This window comes from Anomaloglossus baeobatrachus, chromosome 6 (genome assembly GCF_048569485.1).
Source record: "Anomaloglossus baeobatrachus isolate aAnoBae1 chromosome 6, aAnoBae1.hap1, whole genome shotgun sequence".
In the NCBI taxonomy this organism is placed as follows: Eukaryota; Metazoa; Chordata; class Amphibia; order Anura; family Aromobatidae; genus Anomaloglossus; species Anomaloglossus baeobatrachus.
In genome coordinates, this window is record NC_134358.1 from 324,248,001 (window position 1) to 324,262,654 (window position 14,654).

The window sequence follows — 14,654 nt, forward strand, 5'->3', positions numbered from 1 at the left end:
AGTGGGTGTCTCCATTGTCCAGTACCGGCGCCTCCTCTTTTGGCCATCTTTGTCCTTCCTCTTCTGAAGCGTGGGTGCATGACGTTTTCTACTTCATCCACACTGGCCGACATTGAGGTCCTGCACAGGTGCACTACAAAGTGCGACTGCGCTTGATCACAATGCCGGCGAGTGTGTATGACAGAGGATGCGTCATGCACCCAGGCTTCAGAAGAAGGAGGACAAAGATGGCCGAAGGAGGGGGCGCCGGTACCAGAGAACGGAGACACCCATTTGACCAGTCTGCACTGCACCGCCCCCTAGGTGAGTATTATAAAGGGATTTTTATGTTCGTCACAGTGTCCTGGGCTCTTATATACAGCATGTTAGAATGCCATATATAAGATCTCTGTGGTGGTGGCCGCAGCTTATAGACTTAAAAACTGGTGACAGGTTTTCTTTAATATTTGCAGAAAAATCTACTTTTATTTAATATGCAAATGAGGATATTTTGGTGCACCATTGGTGTGGTCTTTGCTTTGGTGCACCGTTGGTGTGGTCTTTGTGTCAGTGCACCATTTGTGTGGTCTTTGCTTTGGTGCACCTATGGTGTGGTCTTTGTGTCGGTGCACCGTTGGTGTGGTCTTTTTTTTTTTGTTCACCATTGGAGTTGTCTTTGCTTTGGTGAACCATTGGGTTGTCTTTGCTTTGGTGAACCGTTGGTGTGGTCTTTGCTTTGGTGCACCGTTGGGGTGCTGTTTGCTTTGGTGCACCCTTGGGGTGGTGTTTGCTTTGGTGCACCCTTGGGTGATGTTTGCTTTGGTGCACCGTTGGGGTGGTGTTTGCTTTGGTGCACAGTTGGAGTGCTGTTTGCTTTGGTGCACCCTTGGGGTGGTGTTCGCTTTGGTGCACCATTGGGGTGGTGTTTGCTTTGGTGCACCGTTGGGGTGGTGTTTGCTTTGGTGCACCGTTGGGGTGGTCTTTGTATCGGTCCACCATTGGGGTGGTCTTTGTGCCGGTACACCGTTACGCTCTCATATTTGTATTTTAAAGTCTTTTGTTTTTATTGACAGCGCTCCATTACTAAAAGTGAGTGCTGTCTAATATTAGCTTGCATGTCTGATTTTACCTATCTTACTAAGTAAGCGCTGTCAATCAACACAAGGGACTGGCTTCATATTCAAATATAAGAGTGCACCAAGGCATAGGCCACGCCAAGGGTGCACCAAAGCCCCTCATTTGCATTTTAAAAAATAGATTTTGAAGCAAATATTAAAGGGGGTCTAGAATGACAAGTCTGCAGTCCCTCTTTATGTCACTCTGTCACTGCAGATTTGTGATTCCTCCAAGTGCACTCACTGTGCGCTACGAGGATTCTCTGGTGTCTGTGCTGGGAATGGTGGTCAATTATGCGATATGCATAGTCCCAGCTAGAACCCGTCTAGGGGACGCCACCTCACCCAATACAAATGCATTAAGTGAGGCCCTACCCACTAGACGAGTTCTCACTAGGAATCTTCATATCGCATACTTGACCACCATGAGTGCACTGGGAGGATTCACAGGTCTACAGTCATAGAGGGACACATAGTCGAACTACAGACTTGTCATTCTAGAGCGGACAACCCCTTTTATGCTAAGCTGTATGTGATTTTTGCAGTGGAATCGTCCCTTATATAAATGTGTATTTATGTAAATAGAAAAATCACTGCACCCGACAAACAAACCTTTTGCTTGTGCATTTGGTGATCTGACAGCCGGTTTAGATAGATCAATCGGTTTCTGATTATTGGCAGCGTTGTAAATGCACCTCAAAGAGTAACTGAACTTTTTGCTTTTTTATATTTTATGCCCAATAATTCTGAGCAGATTGGTGAGAAATCGGGTCCAGAGACCCCCAACCACACCTGAAAAGCTCTTTTAGAAGAGCGCACAGAGCGGATCCTGTAGAAAGTCATTGTCCTGTCTCCTGAGCTGTGCACTTCTAAGGGGTCTTTTGAACAATTTACGGGGGTCTTCTGACCCAGACACACACCAATGTGCTCAGAATTAATGGACCTAAAACATATAAGATATCGCCCAAAAAATAAGGTATTTTTAAATGTTTAATATCCGCAGGTACAAAGTCCCGTGGACTCATAGCCTTAAGGCCGCTTTACACGCAACGACATCGCTAAAGAGATGTCGTTGGAGTCACGGAATTCGTGACGCACATCCGTTCTCGTTAGCGACGTCGTTGCGTGTGACACACACGTACGAGCGACCGCTAACAATCAAAAATACTCACCTTATCGTTGATCGTTGACACGCTGTCCATTTCCCAAATATCGTTGCTGTTGCAGGACGCTGGTTGTTTGTCATTCCTGCGGCACCACACATCGCTATGTGTGACACCGCAGGAACGAGGAACCTCACCTTACCTGCGGCCGCCCACAATGAGGAAGGAAAGAGGTGGGAGGGATGTTACGTCCCGCTCATCTCCGCCCCTCCACTTCTATTGGACGGCCGCTTAGTGACGTTGCTGTGACGCCGAACGAACTGCTCCCTTAGAAAGGAGGCGGTTCACCGGTCACAGCGATGTCACTAGGCAGGTAAGTAGTGTGACGGGTTCGAGCGATGTTGTGTGCCACTGGCAGCGATTTGCCCGTGACGCACAACCAACGGGGGCGGGTATGATCGCTAGCGGTCTCGCTAGCAAGATCGCAGGGTGTAAAGCGGCCTTTAGTGTCTTTGAAAATCTGAAGCTGTTACAATAAGCTAAATAAAACTGAATGTGTGCGCAGCAAGTGCAGATCTTCATTCTTATAGTGTTTAGCACTTTTTCAAGTGTGTTACAGAGTAGATCCACCTTAAATAGATGTCGTGTGCCCAAAATCATAGTTTTACGTTGTCAGTAAGAGGCGCGACCACTTAAAGTGCCTAGGGCAGCACGAAGGCCAAATACAGCCCTGGCGGTGGCCTATACTGTGTGACGACCTGGTTTTGCCAGGGTGTCACAAATACAATCCTTTTTAGTTATTTAAACAGTTATAATTAAATACTTTTTGTAATTAGTGTACATTTTCAAAATGTATCTTACAATTAGTTTTTTTGACATTTATTCTACAGCCTTCTAGCTGCATACAGAGCATTACTCAGCTGCTATTTTTTTCTTTTATTCAAGATAAGCAATATATCCAAGGCTGTGCACTTTATTAAAAAGCAGAAATGCAACAAAATGTTTGGAAAAAAATGAATAAAATGAAGTTTTGGCCAACTTTTACTATTCTGTGAAGCAAATACTAACGTAATTTGTAACAAAGTCCTGGAATTTTTTTCTGTTAGCATCTTGTGTTTCTTTTTTTGCTGTTACTGACAAAAATGTTTGCTGGTCATTGCTCCAACAGATACAGATCTCATCACTCTGGATGTCTTGTGCTTGAGTGACTTAATAAGTAGCAAAGAAAAGGTATACTACATACATTACAAAACTTCATTGGACCTCCTTTGTAGGATACTCAGTACATGGAAGTCATAAAATCCAATTTCCATTGGCCATAACATGACCACATTTTAGCATTCACATCACGTTTACCAACTATCCAGAAATACACAAATATTCTGTAAAAACTGGGCATTTATTCCCACTGTCTATAAAAGCAATTTGATGTGTGTGATTTTTTTTTTTAAGCTGGAGAAGTTATTATGTTATTGTTCACAGCAGGGGCGTAACGACCGCGGTCGCAGCGGTCGCCATCGCGACCGGGCCCGGGCAGTTTGGGGCCCGCCGGGACCCGACAGATCAGCAGCCAGCTCCTCTCAGTGAGAGAGAAGCTGCGCTGATCTGTCACAGTGCACGCGCCCACTATATGACCCGCTGCCGCCCCCGACACCGGGCCCTCCTGCCCGATGTCAGCGGCGGCACCGGGGCCCCCCTCCCCCGTCACCGCGCACAGTAATAATGAAGCATAGAGCGGCCAGCGCCGCTCTGCATCATCATACTCCCCCTGTGCCTGCGCGGTGACGTCACTCCTGTGCGACTGCTGTGCTGAGTGCACAGAGCGCAGGGAGGGAGGACGCCGACCGGAGCACCGGGAGAGAGAGGAGGACGAGCAGCAGTGGAAGGAGGAGAGCAGGGAGTACAGCAGCAGTGGAACAAGGAGACGTCAGGACAGAGCAGCAGTGGAAGGAGAAGATCGGTGAGTACTTGTTTTTTTTTTTTTTATATATATAAAGTGAGTACACGGTGGTCAGAGGCCTGGGGTGGGGAGGCTGCATGATACTGTACATGGAGGCCTGGGGTGGGGAGGCTGTATGATACTGTACATGGAGGCCTGGGGTGGGGAGGCTGCATGATACTGTACATGGAGCCTCCATGTACAGTATCATGCAGCCTCCCCACCCCAGGCCTCCATGTACAGTATCATGCAGCCTCCCCACCCCAGGCCTCCATGTACAGTATCATGCAGCCTCCCCACCCCAGGCCTCCATGTACAGTATCATGCAGCCTCCCCACCCCAGGCCTCCATGTACAGTATCATGCAGCCTCCCCACCCCAGGCCTCCATGTACAGTATCATGCAGCCTCCCCACCCCAGGCCTCCATGTACAGTATCATGCAGCCTCCCCAACCCAGGCCTCCATGATGGAGGCCTGGGTTGGGGAGGCTGCATGATACTGTACATGGAGGCCTGGGGTGGGGAGGCTGCATGATACTGTACATGGAGAACTGGGGTGGGGAGGCTGCATGATACTGTACATGGAGGCCTGGGGTGGGGAGGCTGTATGATACTGTACATGGAGGCCTGGGGTGGGGAGGCTGCATGATACTGTACATGGAGGCCTGGGGTGGGGAGGCTGCATGATACTGTACATGGAGGCCTGGGGTGGGGAGGCTGCATGATACTGTACATGGAGGCCTGGGGTGGGGAGGCTGCATGATACTGTACATGGAGGCCTGGGGTGGGGAGGCTGCATGATACTGTACATGGAGGCCTGGGGTGGGGAGGCTGTATGATACTGTACATGGAGGCCTGGGGTGGGGAGGCTGCATGATACTGTACATGGAGGCCTGGGGTGGGGAGGCTGCATGATACTGTACATGGAGGCCTGGGGTGGGGAGGCTGCATGATACTGTACATGGAGGCCTGGGGTGGGGAGGCTGCATGATACTGTACATGGAGGCCTGGGGAGACTGCATTATACTGTACATGGAGGCCTGGGGAGGCTGGCAGCATTATTATAGATGGAGGCCTGGGGAGGCTGGCAGCATTATTATACATGAGCCCTGGGGAGGCTGGCAGCATTATTATACATGAGGCCTGGGGAGGCTGGCTGCATTATTATACATGAGGCCTGGGGAGGCTGGCTGCATTATTATACATGGAGGCCTGGGGAGGCTGGCTGCATTATTATACATGGAGGCCTGGGGAGGCTGGCTGCATTATTATACATGGAGGCCTGGGGAGGCTGGCTGCATTATTATACATGGAGGCCTGGGGAGGCTGGCTGCATTATTATACATGAGGCCTGGGGAGGCTGGCTGCATTATTATACATGGAGGCCTGGGGAGGCTGGCTGCATTATTATACATGGAGGCCTGGGGAGGCTGGCTGCATTATTATACATGGAGGTCTGGGGAGGCTGGCTGCATTATTATACATGGAGGTCTGGGGAGGCTGGCTGCATTATTATACATGGAGGCCTGGGGAGGCTGGCTGCATTATTATACATGGAGGCCTGGGGAGGCTGGCTGCATTATTATACATGGAGGCCTGGGGAGGCTGGCTGCATTATTATACATGAGGCCTGGGGAGGCTGGCTGCATTATTATACATGGAGGTCTGGGGAGGCTGGCTGCATTATTATACATGGAGGCCTGGGGAGGCTGGCTGCATTATTATACATGGAGGCCTGGGGAGGCTGGCTGCATTATTATACATGGAGGCCTGGGGAGGCTGGCTGCATTATTATACATGGAGGCCTGGGGAGGCTGGCTGCTATATTATACATGGAGGCCTGGGAGGCTGGCTGCTATATTATACATGGAGGCCTGGAGAGGTTGGCTGCATTATTATATATGGAGGCCTGGTGAGGCTGCATAATAAACATGAAGGACACCTTATACATTGAATATAGAGGTGTAATATACATAGAGGTCTATGAGGCTGCATTATACTGGAGGTCTATAGGGCTGCATTAAAATGGAGGTCGGGGGGGGGGGCTGTATAATACAAAATGAAGGGACACCTTATACATGGAATATAGGGGTGAATTATACATGGAGGAGTATGGGGCTGCATAATACCATCTGAAGTTTTATGGGGTTGTGTTATAATACATATAGGACTATGGGGGCTGCATTATAATATATGGAGGACTATGGAGGCTACCTTATACATGGACTATGGAAGTGCATTATAAAACATGGAGGACTATGTGGTGCAGTATAATATATGGAGAACTATGGGGTGAATTTTAATACATGGAGAACTATGGGAAATGCATTATAATTGAAGGGCTACTTTATACATGGAGGATTATGGGGGTGCATTATAATATATGGAGGGCTATGTATCTGCATTCTAATATATGAAGGGTTATGTGAGACCCTTTATACAATTATTTGGAAGGCTATGTGGGGGCTGTTATAGTATTTTGAGAACTTTATACAGGGGGGACAAAGATACAAGTATGGGATGGAAATGTTTTGTGCTGAGGGAAAAAGGCTCTTTCCCTCAGCAGCCAACTTTCCCATGCTCTGCTATACATCTCTCAGCACCCAGCTTTCCCATGTTCTGATATACATCTCTCAGCACCCAGCTTTCCCATGTTCTGATATACATCTCTCAGCACCCAGCTTTCTCATGCTCTGATATGGGAAAGCTGGGTGCTGAGGACAAGATAAATATCAGAACATAGGAAAGCTGGGTGCTGATAGAGGGATTTCAGGGTGCTGTGGGTGAGAGCCAAGTGTCAGCGTCATTATCCTGTACCCCGAGTGTCAGTGTCATTATCCCTTACCCCATACCTCCCAACCGTCCCGGATACAGCGGGACTTTCACGCTTTACGTTGTTTGTCCCGTTGCCACGATCGGGACGGCCGGCTCCCGGGCTCCGCCCACCCACTCTCTCTCCGCCTCCCTGCTTTTCCCTCCTACCATCCCAGTAGACGTGGCATAACAGAGAGGAGCGCTGCCTGTGCTGCTGCTGGTACAGTAAAATCTCCCCAGCGCTGATTTCCCTCCCTCCCCCCCCCTCACCCCCGGCCGGAGCCTCTCTGTGCGGTCGGCCGGCCGACTGTCTGTGCGGTCGGCCGGCCGCCTGTCTGTGCGGGCGCCCCCCGGCTGCCTGTCTGTGCGGGCGCCCCCCGGCCGCCTGTCTGTGCGGGCGCCCCCCGGCCGCCTGTCTGTGTGGGCGCCCCCCTGCCGCCTGTCTGTGCGGGCGCCCCCCTGCCGCCTGTCTGTGCAGGCGCCCCCCTGCCACCTGTCTGTGAAGGCGACCGGCCACCTCACTGTGTGGGCGACCGGCCGCCTCACTGTGGCTCCCTGCGTTTCCATGCTGGAGGCCCGCCGGCTGCCTGCGTGTCCATGCTGGAGGCCCGCCGGCTGCCTGCGTGTCCATGCTGGAGGCCCGCCGGCTGCCTGCGTGTCCATGCTGGAGGCCCGCCGGCTGCCTGCGTGTCCATGCTGGAGGCCCGCCGGCTGCCTGCGTGTCCATGCTGGAGGCCCGCCGGCTGCCTGCGTGTCCATGCTGGAGGCCCGCCGGCTGCCTGCGTGTCCATGCTGGAGGCCCGCCGGCTGCCTGCGTGTCCATGCTGGAGGCCCGCCGGCTGCCTGCGTGTCCATGCTGGAGGCCCGCCGGCTGCCTGCGTGTCCATGCTGGAGGCCCGCCGGCTGCCTGCGTGTCCATGCTGGCGGCCCGCCGGCTGCCTGCGTGTCCATGCTGGAGGCCCGCCGGCTGCCTGCGTGTCCATGCTGGAGGCCCGCCGGCTGCCTGCGTGTCCATGCTGGAGGCCCGCCGGCTGCCTGCGTGTCCATGCTGGAGGCCCGCCGGCTGCCTGCGTGTCCATGCTGGAGGCCCGCCGGCTGCCTGCGTGTCCATGCTGGAGGCCCGCCGGCTGCCTGCGTGTCCATGCTGGAGGCCCGCCGGCTGCCTGCGTGTCCATGCTGGAGGCCCGCCGGCTGCCTGCGTGTCCATGCTGGAGGCCCGCCGGCTGCCTGCGTGTCCATGCTGGAGGCCCGCCGGCTGCCTGCGTGTCCATGCTGGAGGCCCGCCGGCTGCCTGCGTGTCCATGCTGGAGGCCCGCCGGCTGCCTGCGTGTCCATGCTGAATGGGTGGGGATGGGGAGTGGATATGGGCGTGACTGTGAAATGGGTGTGGTTAGGGGGCGTGGCCTAATAATTTTTTACGCGCGCCGCAAACTTTATCCTTCTTTTCCTTCTTTAAAAGTTGGGAGGTATGCCTTACCCCAAGTGTCTGTGTATGTGGAGGGGGGGCCCAGGTCTAAACTTTGCACCGGGGCCCATCCAACTCTAGTTACGCCACTGGTTCACAGTAAATGCTTTTAACTTGAGCAAATCACTATCTGGGTTATAGACATTTATCATAATCTTAATAATTCATTAAAGTTTTTAAATATGTATGCACTAAATGGAGTCTGTCAGTAAATTTTGGATACATTATCCCAAAAAAGTAAAAAAAAAAACTTAGAGATATACACTTGATTAGATTCATTTGTTCCTCTAATGTTAAAATGTTCCAGCTTAAGGTGGCTTAACACACTGCAACATCGCAAACAACATCGCTGTAACGTCACCGGTTTTGTGACGTAATAGCGACCTCCCCAGTGACATTGCGGTGTGTGAAACACATCAGCGACCTGGCCCCTGCTGTGAAGTTGCTGATCGCTACAAATCGTTCAGGACCATTCTTTGGTCCTTTGTTTCCCACTGTGCAGCATGATAGCTAGAAAGTCTCAGTGTGTAAAGGGGACTTAAATGTGCAGGCAGCAGGAGCCGGCTTCTGCGGACACTGGTAACCACGGTAAACATCGGGTAACCAAGAAGCCCTGTCCTTGGTTACCCGATATTTACCTTCGTTACCAGCCTCCGCCACTCTCACTGTCAGTGCCGGCTCCTGCTCCTTGCACGTGTAGCAGAGTACACATCGGGTAATTAACCCCATGTGTGCTGTAACTAGGAGAGCAGGGAGCCAGCGCTAAGCAGTGTGCGCTGCTCCCTGTTCTCTGCACGTGTAGCTACAGCACACATCGGGTAATTAACCTGATGTGTGCTGTAACTAGGAGAGCAGGGAGCCAGCGCTAAGCAGTGTGCGCTGCTCCCTGCTCTTTGCACGTGTAGCTGCGTGCGCTGGTAACCAAGGTAAATATCGGGTTGGTTACCCAATATTTACCTTAGTTACCAAGCGCAGCATCGCTTCAGTGCGTCGCTGCTGGCTGGGGGCTGGTCACTGGTTGCTGGTGACAGCTCACCAGCAACCCGTGTAGCGATGCTCCAGCGATCCCTGCCAGGTCAGGTTGCTGGTGGGATCGCTGGAGCGTCTGACTGTGTGACCTCTCACCAGCTCCTCCTAGCAATTTACCAGCGATCCCTATCAGGTTGTATCGTTGTTGGGATCGCTGGTAAGTTGTTTAGTGTAAAGGGGCCTTTACTCTGGCCTTAATTAATTAATTTGTCTAAAACATATATGCCAATATTTGTGCATTACTGATAGGCGAACGTGCTTGGTACTCGATCAAGCATTAGCATACTCGATGTACTCGATACTCGAATGAGCATTTTGAATCTTGGACGCCATGCTCGAGTTCCCATCCGTTATGTTTCCTAGCTTTTTACCAGACAGAAAACATGCAGGGATTGCCTAGCAATGACTTTCTTGGCTATTGGCATTAGTGTGATTGTAGGCTACATAGCATCATTGGGTTTATATAAGACCCAGAGACGCCATTTTTGCCACACTAGTATAGGGCTTATGGAGAGATTTTTCTGGAATAGGTACAGTGTGTTATAGTGTGACAATATCCAGTGGTACAACAGTAAATCAACAGTCCTTTTTTTAGGGCTAAATGAAAGCTATTTATTCTCTAATAATACAGTTATTATTCTACAATTAGTTTAGGGCAAGCTTCTGGAGTTGGGTTAGTAAATTAGAGGCCTGTAGGCAGGGATTTTAGACTTCCAGATCTTTCTTGTGCTAAATAAAAAATGTATTCTTTTATCTAATAATACCACTGTTTTGCATTTAATGTAGGGTGAGTTTCTGGTGAAGAGTTAGTTTATTAGAGGCCTGTAGATGGGGATTCTAACCTTACAGACTTTGCTTGTGCAACTTAAAACCAAACATCTTTTTCAGGCATACATAAACTGCTCACAAAAATTAAAGGGAACACAACCAACCGAATAGAACTCCAAGTTAATCAAACTTCTGTGAAATCAAACTGTCCACTTAAGAAGCAACACTGATTGACAATCAATATCACATGCTGTTTTGTAAATGGAATAGACATCAGATGGAAATTATTTGCAATTATTAAGACACACTCAATAAAAGATTGTTTCTGCAGTTGGGGACCACAGACCACATCTCAGTGCCAATGCTTTCTGGCTAATGTTTTGGTCACTTTTGAATGTTGCTTGTGCTCTCAAACTCATGGTAGCATGAGACGGATACTACAACCCACACAAGTGGCACAGGTACTGCAGCTCAAACAGGATGGCACATCAATGCGAGCTGAGGCAAGAACGTTTGCTGTGTCTTGGTTGGAGGCGCTAACAGGAGGATGCTTAGTGTGGCCCACATTGACACACAATCCAATGATTGAGTTGATTTCTTCCCTTTTCATCTGGTTTGAGGTGTCATTTTCATGTTGCTCATACCTGTTACCACAGACGAGTTTGAATGAGCATTGCATGCTTGAAACTAAATTAGTTACTGTCATGATCCAGGCTGGTATCTCCCACTGTGGTATCTCTCTGCTCCGGCCTGGTCATGTCAGGGGTTAATTTCTCCAAGCCTCATTCTGGTTTCCAAGATGCTATATCTGGGTGCTGCACTTCTGGTTCAGCGCCAGTGATAGTCTATACCTCATAGTGTGTGTACCTGGCTCTGTTGCGGTACCTGATCTGTCCTGCTGTGCACTCTCTCCCGCCTAACCTATGTTTGTCTGTCCTTCCCTGGCCCCGTCCCGCTTGTCATACCTTTGTTTGTAAGTTGGACTTCCCAGTACTTGACTTACGCTCCCGTCCCTGACTTGGCTCTGTCTCTCCCTTTGGCTTTCTCTATTACCGTTCCGCTCCTGACCCCTTTGCTTGCTTCTGACTCTGAGTTTGTTCACCCCTCGTACATTGTTTTTACTTCCTGTTGCTGACTCGGCTCTCTGAGCCTATTCTACACATAATTCTACACATAATTTCCAGGCAATTAGAAGCTTTTAAATTATGTGATTCATGCAAATTTATTCATCTCAAATCAAATTCTGGGGGGAAATTCAATAAACTTGGCAAATTCAAATCTCAAAAGATCCACTCATTTCAAATAATTACATATTGATAGATTACATAAATATTATATAAAATAACTAAGAGGGACAGTTATTTTACAGTTCTTCAATTGTTTTGTTGCTTTTTTTGTGTTCTTTCTATTTAAACAAGAAACTGTATGGAAACCAATAGAAGTATAGTATGCGCACAATAGGGTATTTCATTTTGTATGGTAAAAATTAAAATGTCAAATTTTTGCAGACTTTGCTTACGCCCCAAGTCTCGCTAATGTAAAAAGTATATATGCCAAATTTCAAGACGATCAAACAATATTTAGAGGTTGCACACTTTTCGCAGTTTAATAAAAGTACGCAAAAAAACAGATTTTCAATGTTAAGTATTTTTTATGAGAAATTCAAATAATTATAAACTGATAATAATAGCGACAATAAACAGTAACATTAGTAGGCAGTATCATATGTATTAAATGATTTACACTAATCTGCTGTGAAAGATGCAACTCCTTCTTTTGTTCCCTTGGTGACGGCTTTTCTATGATAATTGACAACCCTTAACAAGAACTGTTTCTGTTGTTCATCTCTGATTGAATTATTAAACTTCTTTATCAGAGCAATGCCCCTTTCCGCGGTGTCTTTCACCACCTTAAGTGCATTGACGGAGCTTCTTAGTGTATCATTGCAATATTCTTCTACTTTGTGGATCCCAAACAATTCAAAGAATGCATTTCTTTGCAGATTTCATTCTTAAATTTTCAAACATCTTATCTTTCTCAGCCTGACCGATACATTCATCCAAAAATGCCCATCCTATGTTAGTTTCTGACAGATACCAAAGATGTCTCTTAGCCACTGTGAGGCACTTTTTCTGACTTCTTTATTTGGATAATATTGAGCTGTAGCATATCCAAATCATTCTTTGGAGCCCATCGACTTACAACTGCCTTGTGCCAAAAGCGGACGTATATTAGACAGACAAAACGTGCTACTGTTCTTATTCCTTTGAATTCGATATTAGAAATATGGAATTGTTTAGTGAATAGCACAATTTTGAGTACATATATGGCCTTTGCCATCCACCTTGCTTCATTCAGAGCCCCTAGAACCCTAAATTCGAAATTGTTTTCATCCCAACCTCCAAGCTATAGAAGTGATAGTTGTAATAGATCTTTGTAATCTTCTCTTTAATGGCTGCAATCTTTCAATACATTGGGGAGATTGTCCACCGTTTTCACACGTTGTTCTTCTAGAAAACCTTCAATGGGTTTTTCTTCATCTAACACCGTGGAATAGGACTTCTTATCAGCTAAATTCCACTGATTTTGGAACCTTTGGAAAATCTGGATACAAGGACCACTTGATGGTATGTTACAACACTTACCAAACAATCCTTTCAAGATTAATTCGTGGGTGTGGTGGCGGCAAGCCAACCACAACAATAGTCGCCCAAATTCAGTTTCAATTCTGATACATGCTCCTTGGATCATTCCTGAATTAGATGCAGTTGTATCGAAAGATATGCCAATGATACAGTCACGTAGCGCGAAATAGTCCACCTCCTGATTAAGAACTTCAGCCATTAGCTCACCAGTACCTTTCTGGGTAACAGGTACGCCAAGAAAATGCTCAAAATCTTTTCCAGATACAAGAACAGCAACTCTACAGTATCTTCTAGAGTTTGGACATTCCCACAGGAGACCAAGGGTAACAATTTACTAAACCAATGTAAGACTAAATGAGGAGGATTTTCAAACAGTGTCTTTTCCATGTTCTCAGCTAATTGTCTCCTGTTAATCGCCCAAGCTCGGAAAAAGGTAGATGGAGATATTGAAATGCATGAAACATCGTGACCAATGGCTTTTTGCAGTTGCAATAAATGAAGTACTTGCTTGTTGAATGGAGAGTTGTTCTCGATCCCATGTAGCCGCGAGTGTGTGATCAAGAGGTTTTAATCTATGACCTGTACAAGATGTTTTCACTGGTGGTGCAGAAAATTCGTCCTCTTCGTGACTTGATGATGATGGAGAAAAATGTTCCACTATAACTGCCTTGCTCATTTTGGCGATTTCTTTATAATGTTTCATCTTGTATGCCTCCTTTCTTTCCATATTTATTTTCTTCTTTTTAATTTGTGAGGCAAGAACCAAATCTACACCACTCATTGATGAACTCATACGATCCTCTCTTTGTGACATAAGGAATGCTTTATCGTCTTCTAGTACGCTATTCAAGGATATCACATCACATTTTGCTTGGCAATATCAAATAGCTCAACAAGATCACCTTTCCAAATCTGCCGCTTCATATTTGCTTTTTCAGTGTTTCTTGATTTCTCTTTACCCTGATGTTGATATTCCTAGTATAACTTCTGTATACGAGTTCGGATATCCTCCTCTATCATGACAGGGATACTTGCTTTCTTCAACACTTCCTGTAGTTTAATACTTGTGGATTTAGCAGCACACAAGAGTGTTTCTTTCATTTCCTTGTGATGGTAAAATCACATGTTCCTTGGAAGGGAGTCAACCTCCCAAAAATTCAGCACCAGGCACCTTTTCAAGTAACCAAATTCCCTTTCTAGTACTCATTTTCAGTTTAACTACCTGCAAAGAATAATAGAAACACAACATACACATTAGTGTGATGTCGATATATTTTCATGAATTACAATACTTTCAAATAAAAGTGATCAAAGTGTGCAACCCTTAAATATTAATCGATTTCGCTAAGATTTTTTCCATGGATCTTTTAGATGTGTTGGACCAAGGATTCAAGCAAAGTCATATGAAAATCCTAGCGTCGGAAAAATGGAACACCCTAGCGCACAACAAACTGCATCATTTGTGTTATTTTTTCCACTTTTGGTGAACTTTGGGTAACTGCTATTTTTCTCATAAACAACATGCTCCAGTTATGGCAAATTTCTAGCTTTTTTTAGGGGCAAAAATATATGAATAAACACATTTGTGAATTAAAATTTAGCCACAAAATTGCTTACAATTCATACCTTTTTTAAGCTATTGAAAAAAGTAATGAAAACGTTTGAGTGAAGCATCAAGGCGTTACATTATAATACAGGATCAAAGCATGGCATGAAAGTGAAATAACATTATTTTGTTAAACTAATTAAAATGTACTCAAAGCTTGTTAGTTGCGTTAAAGGAAGCTCTCTTATATCC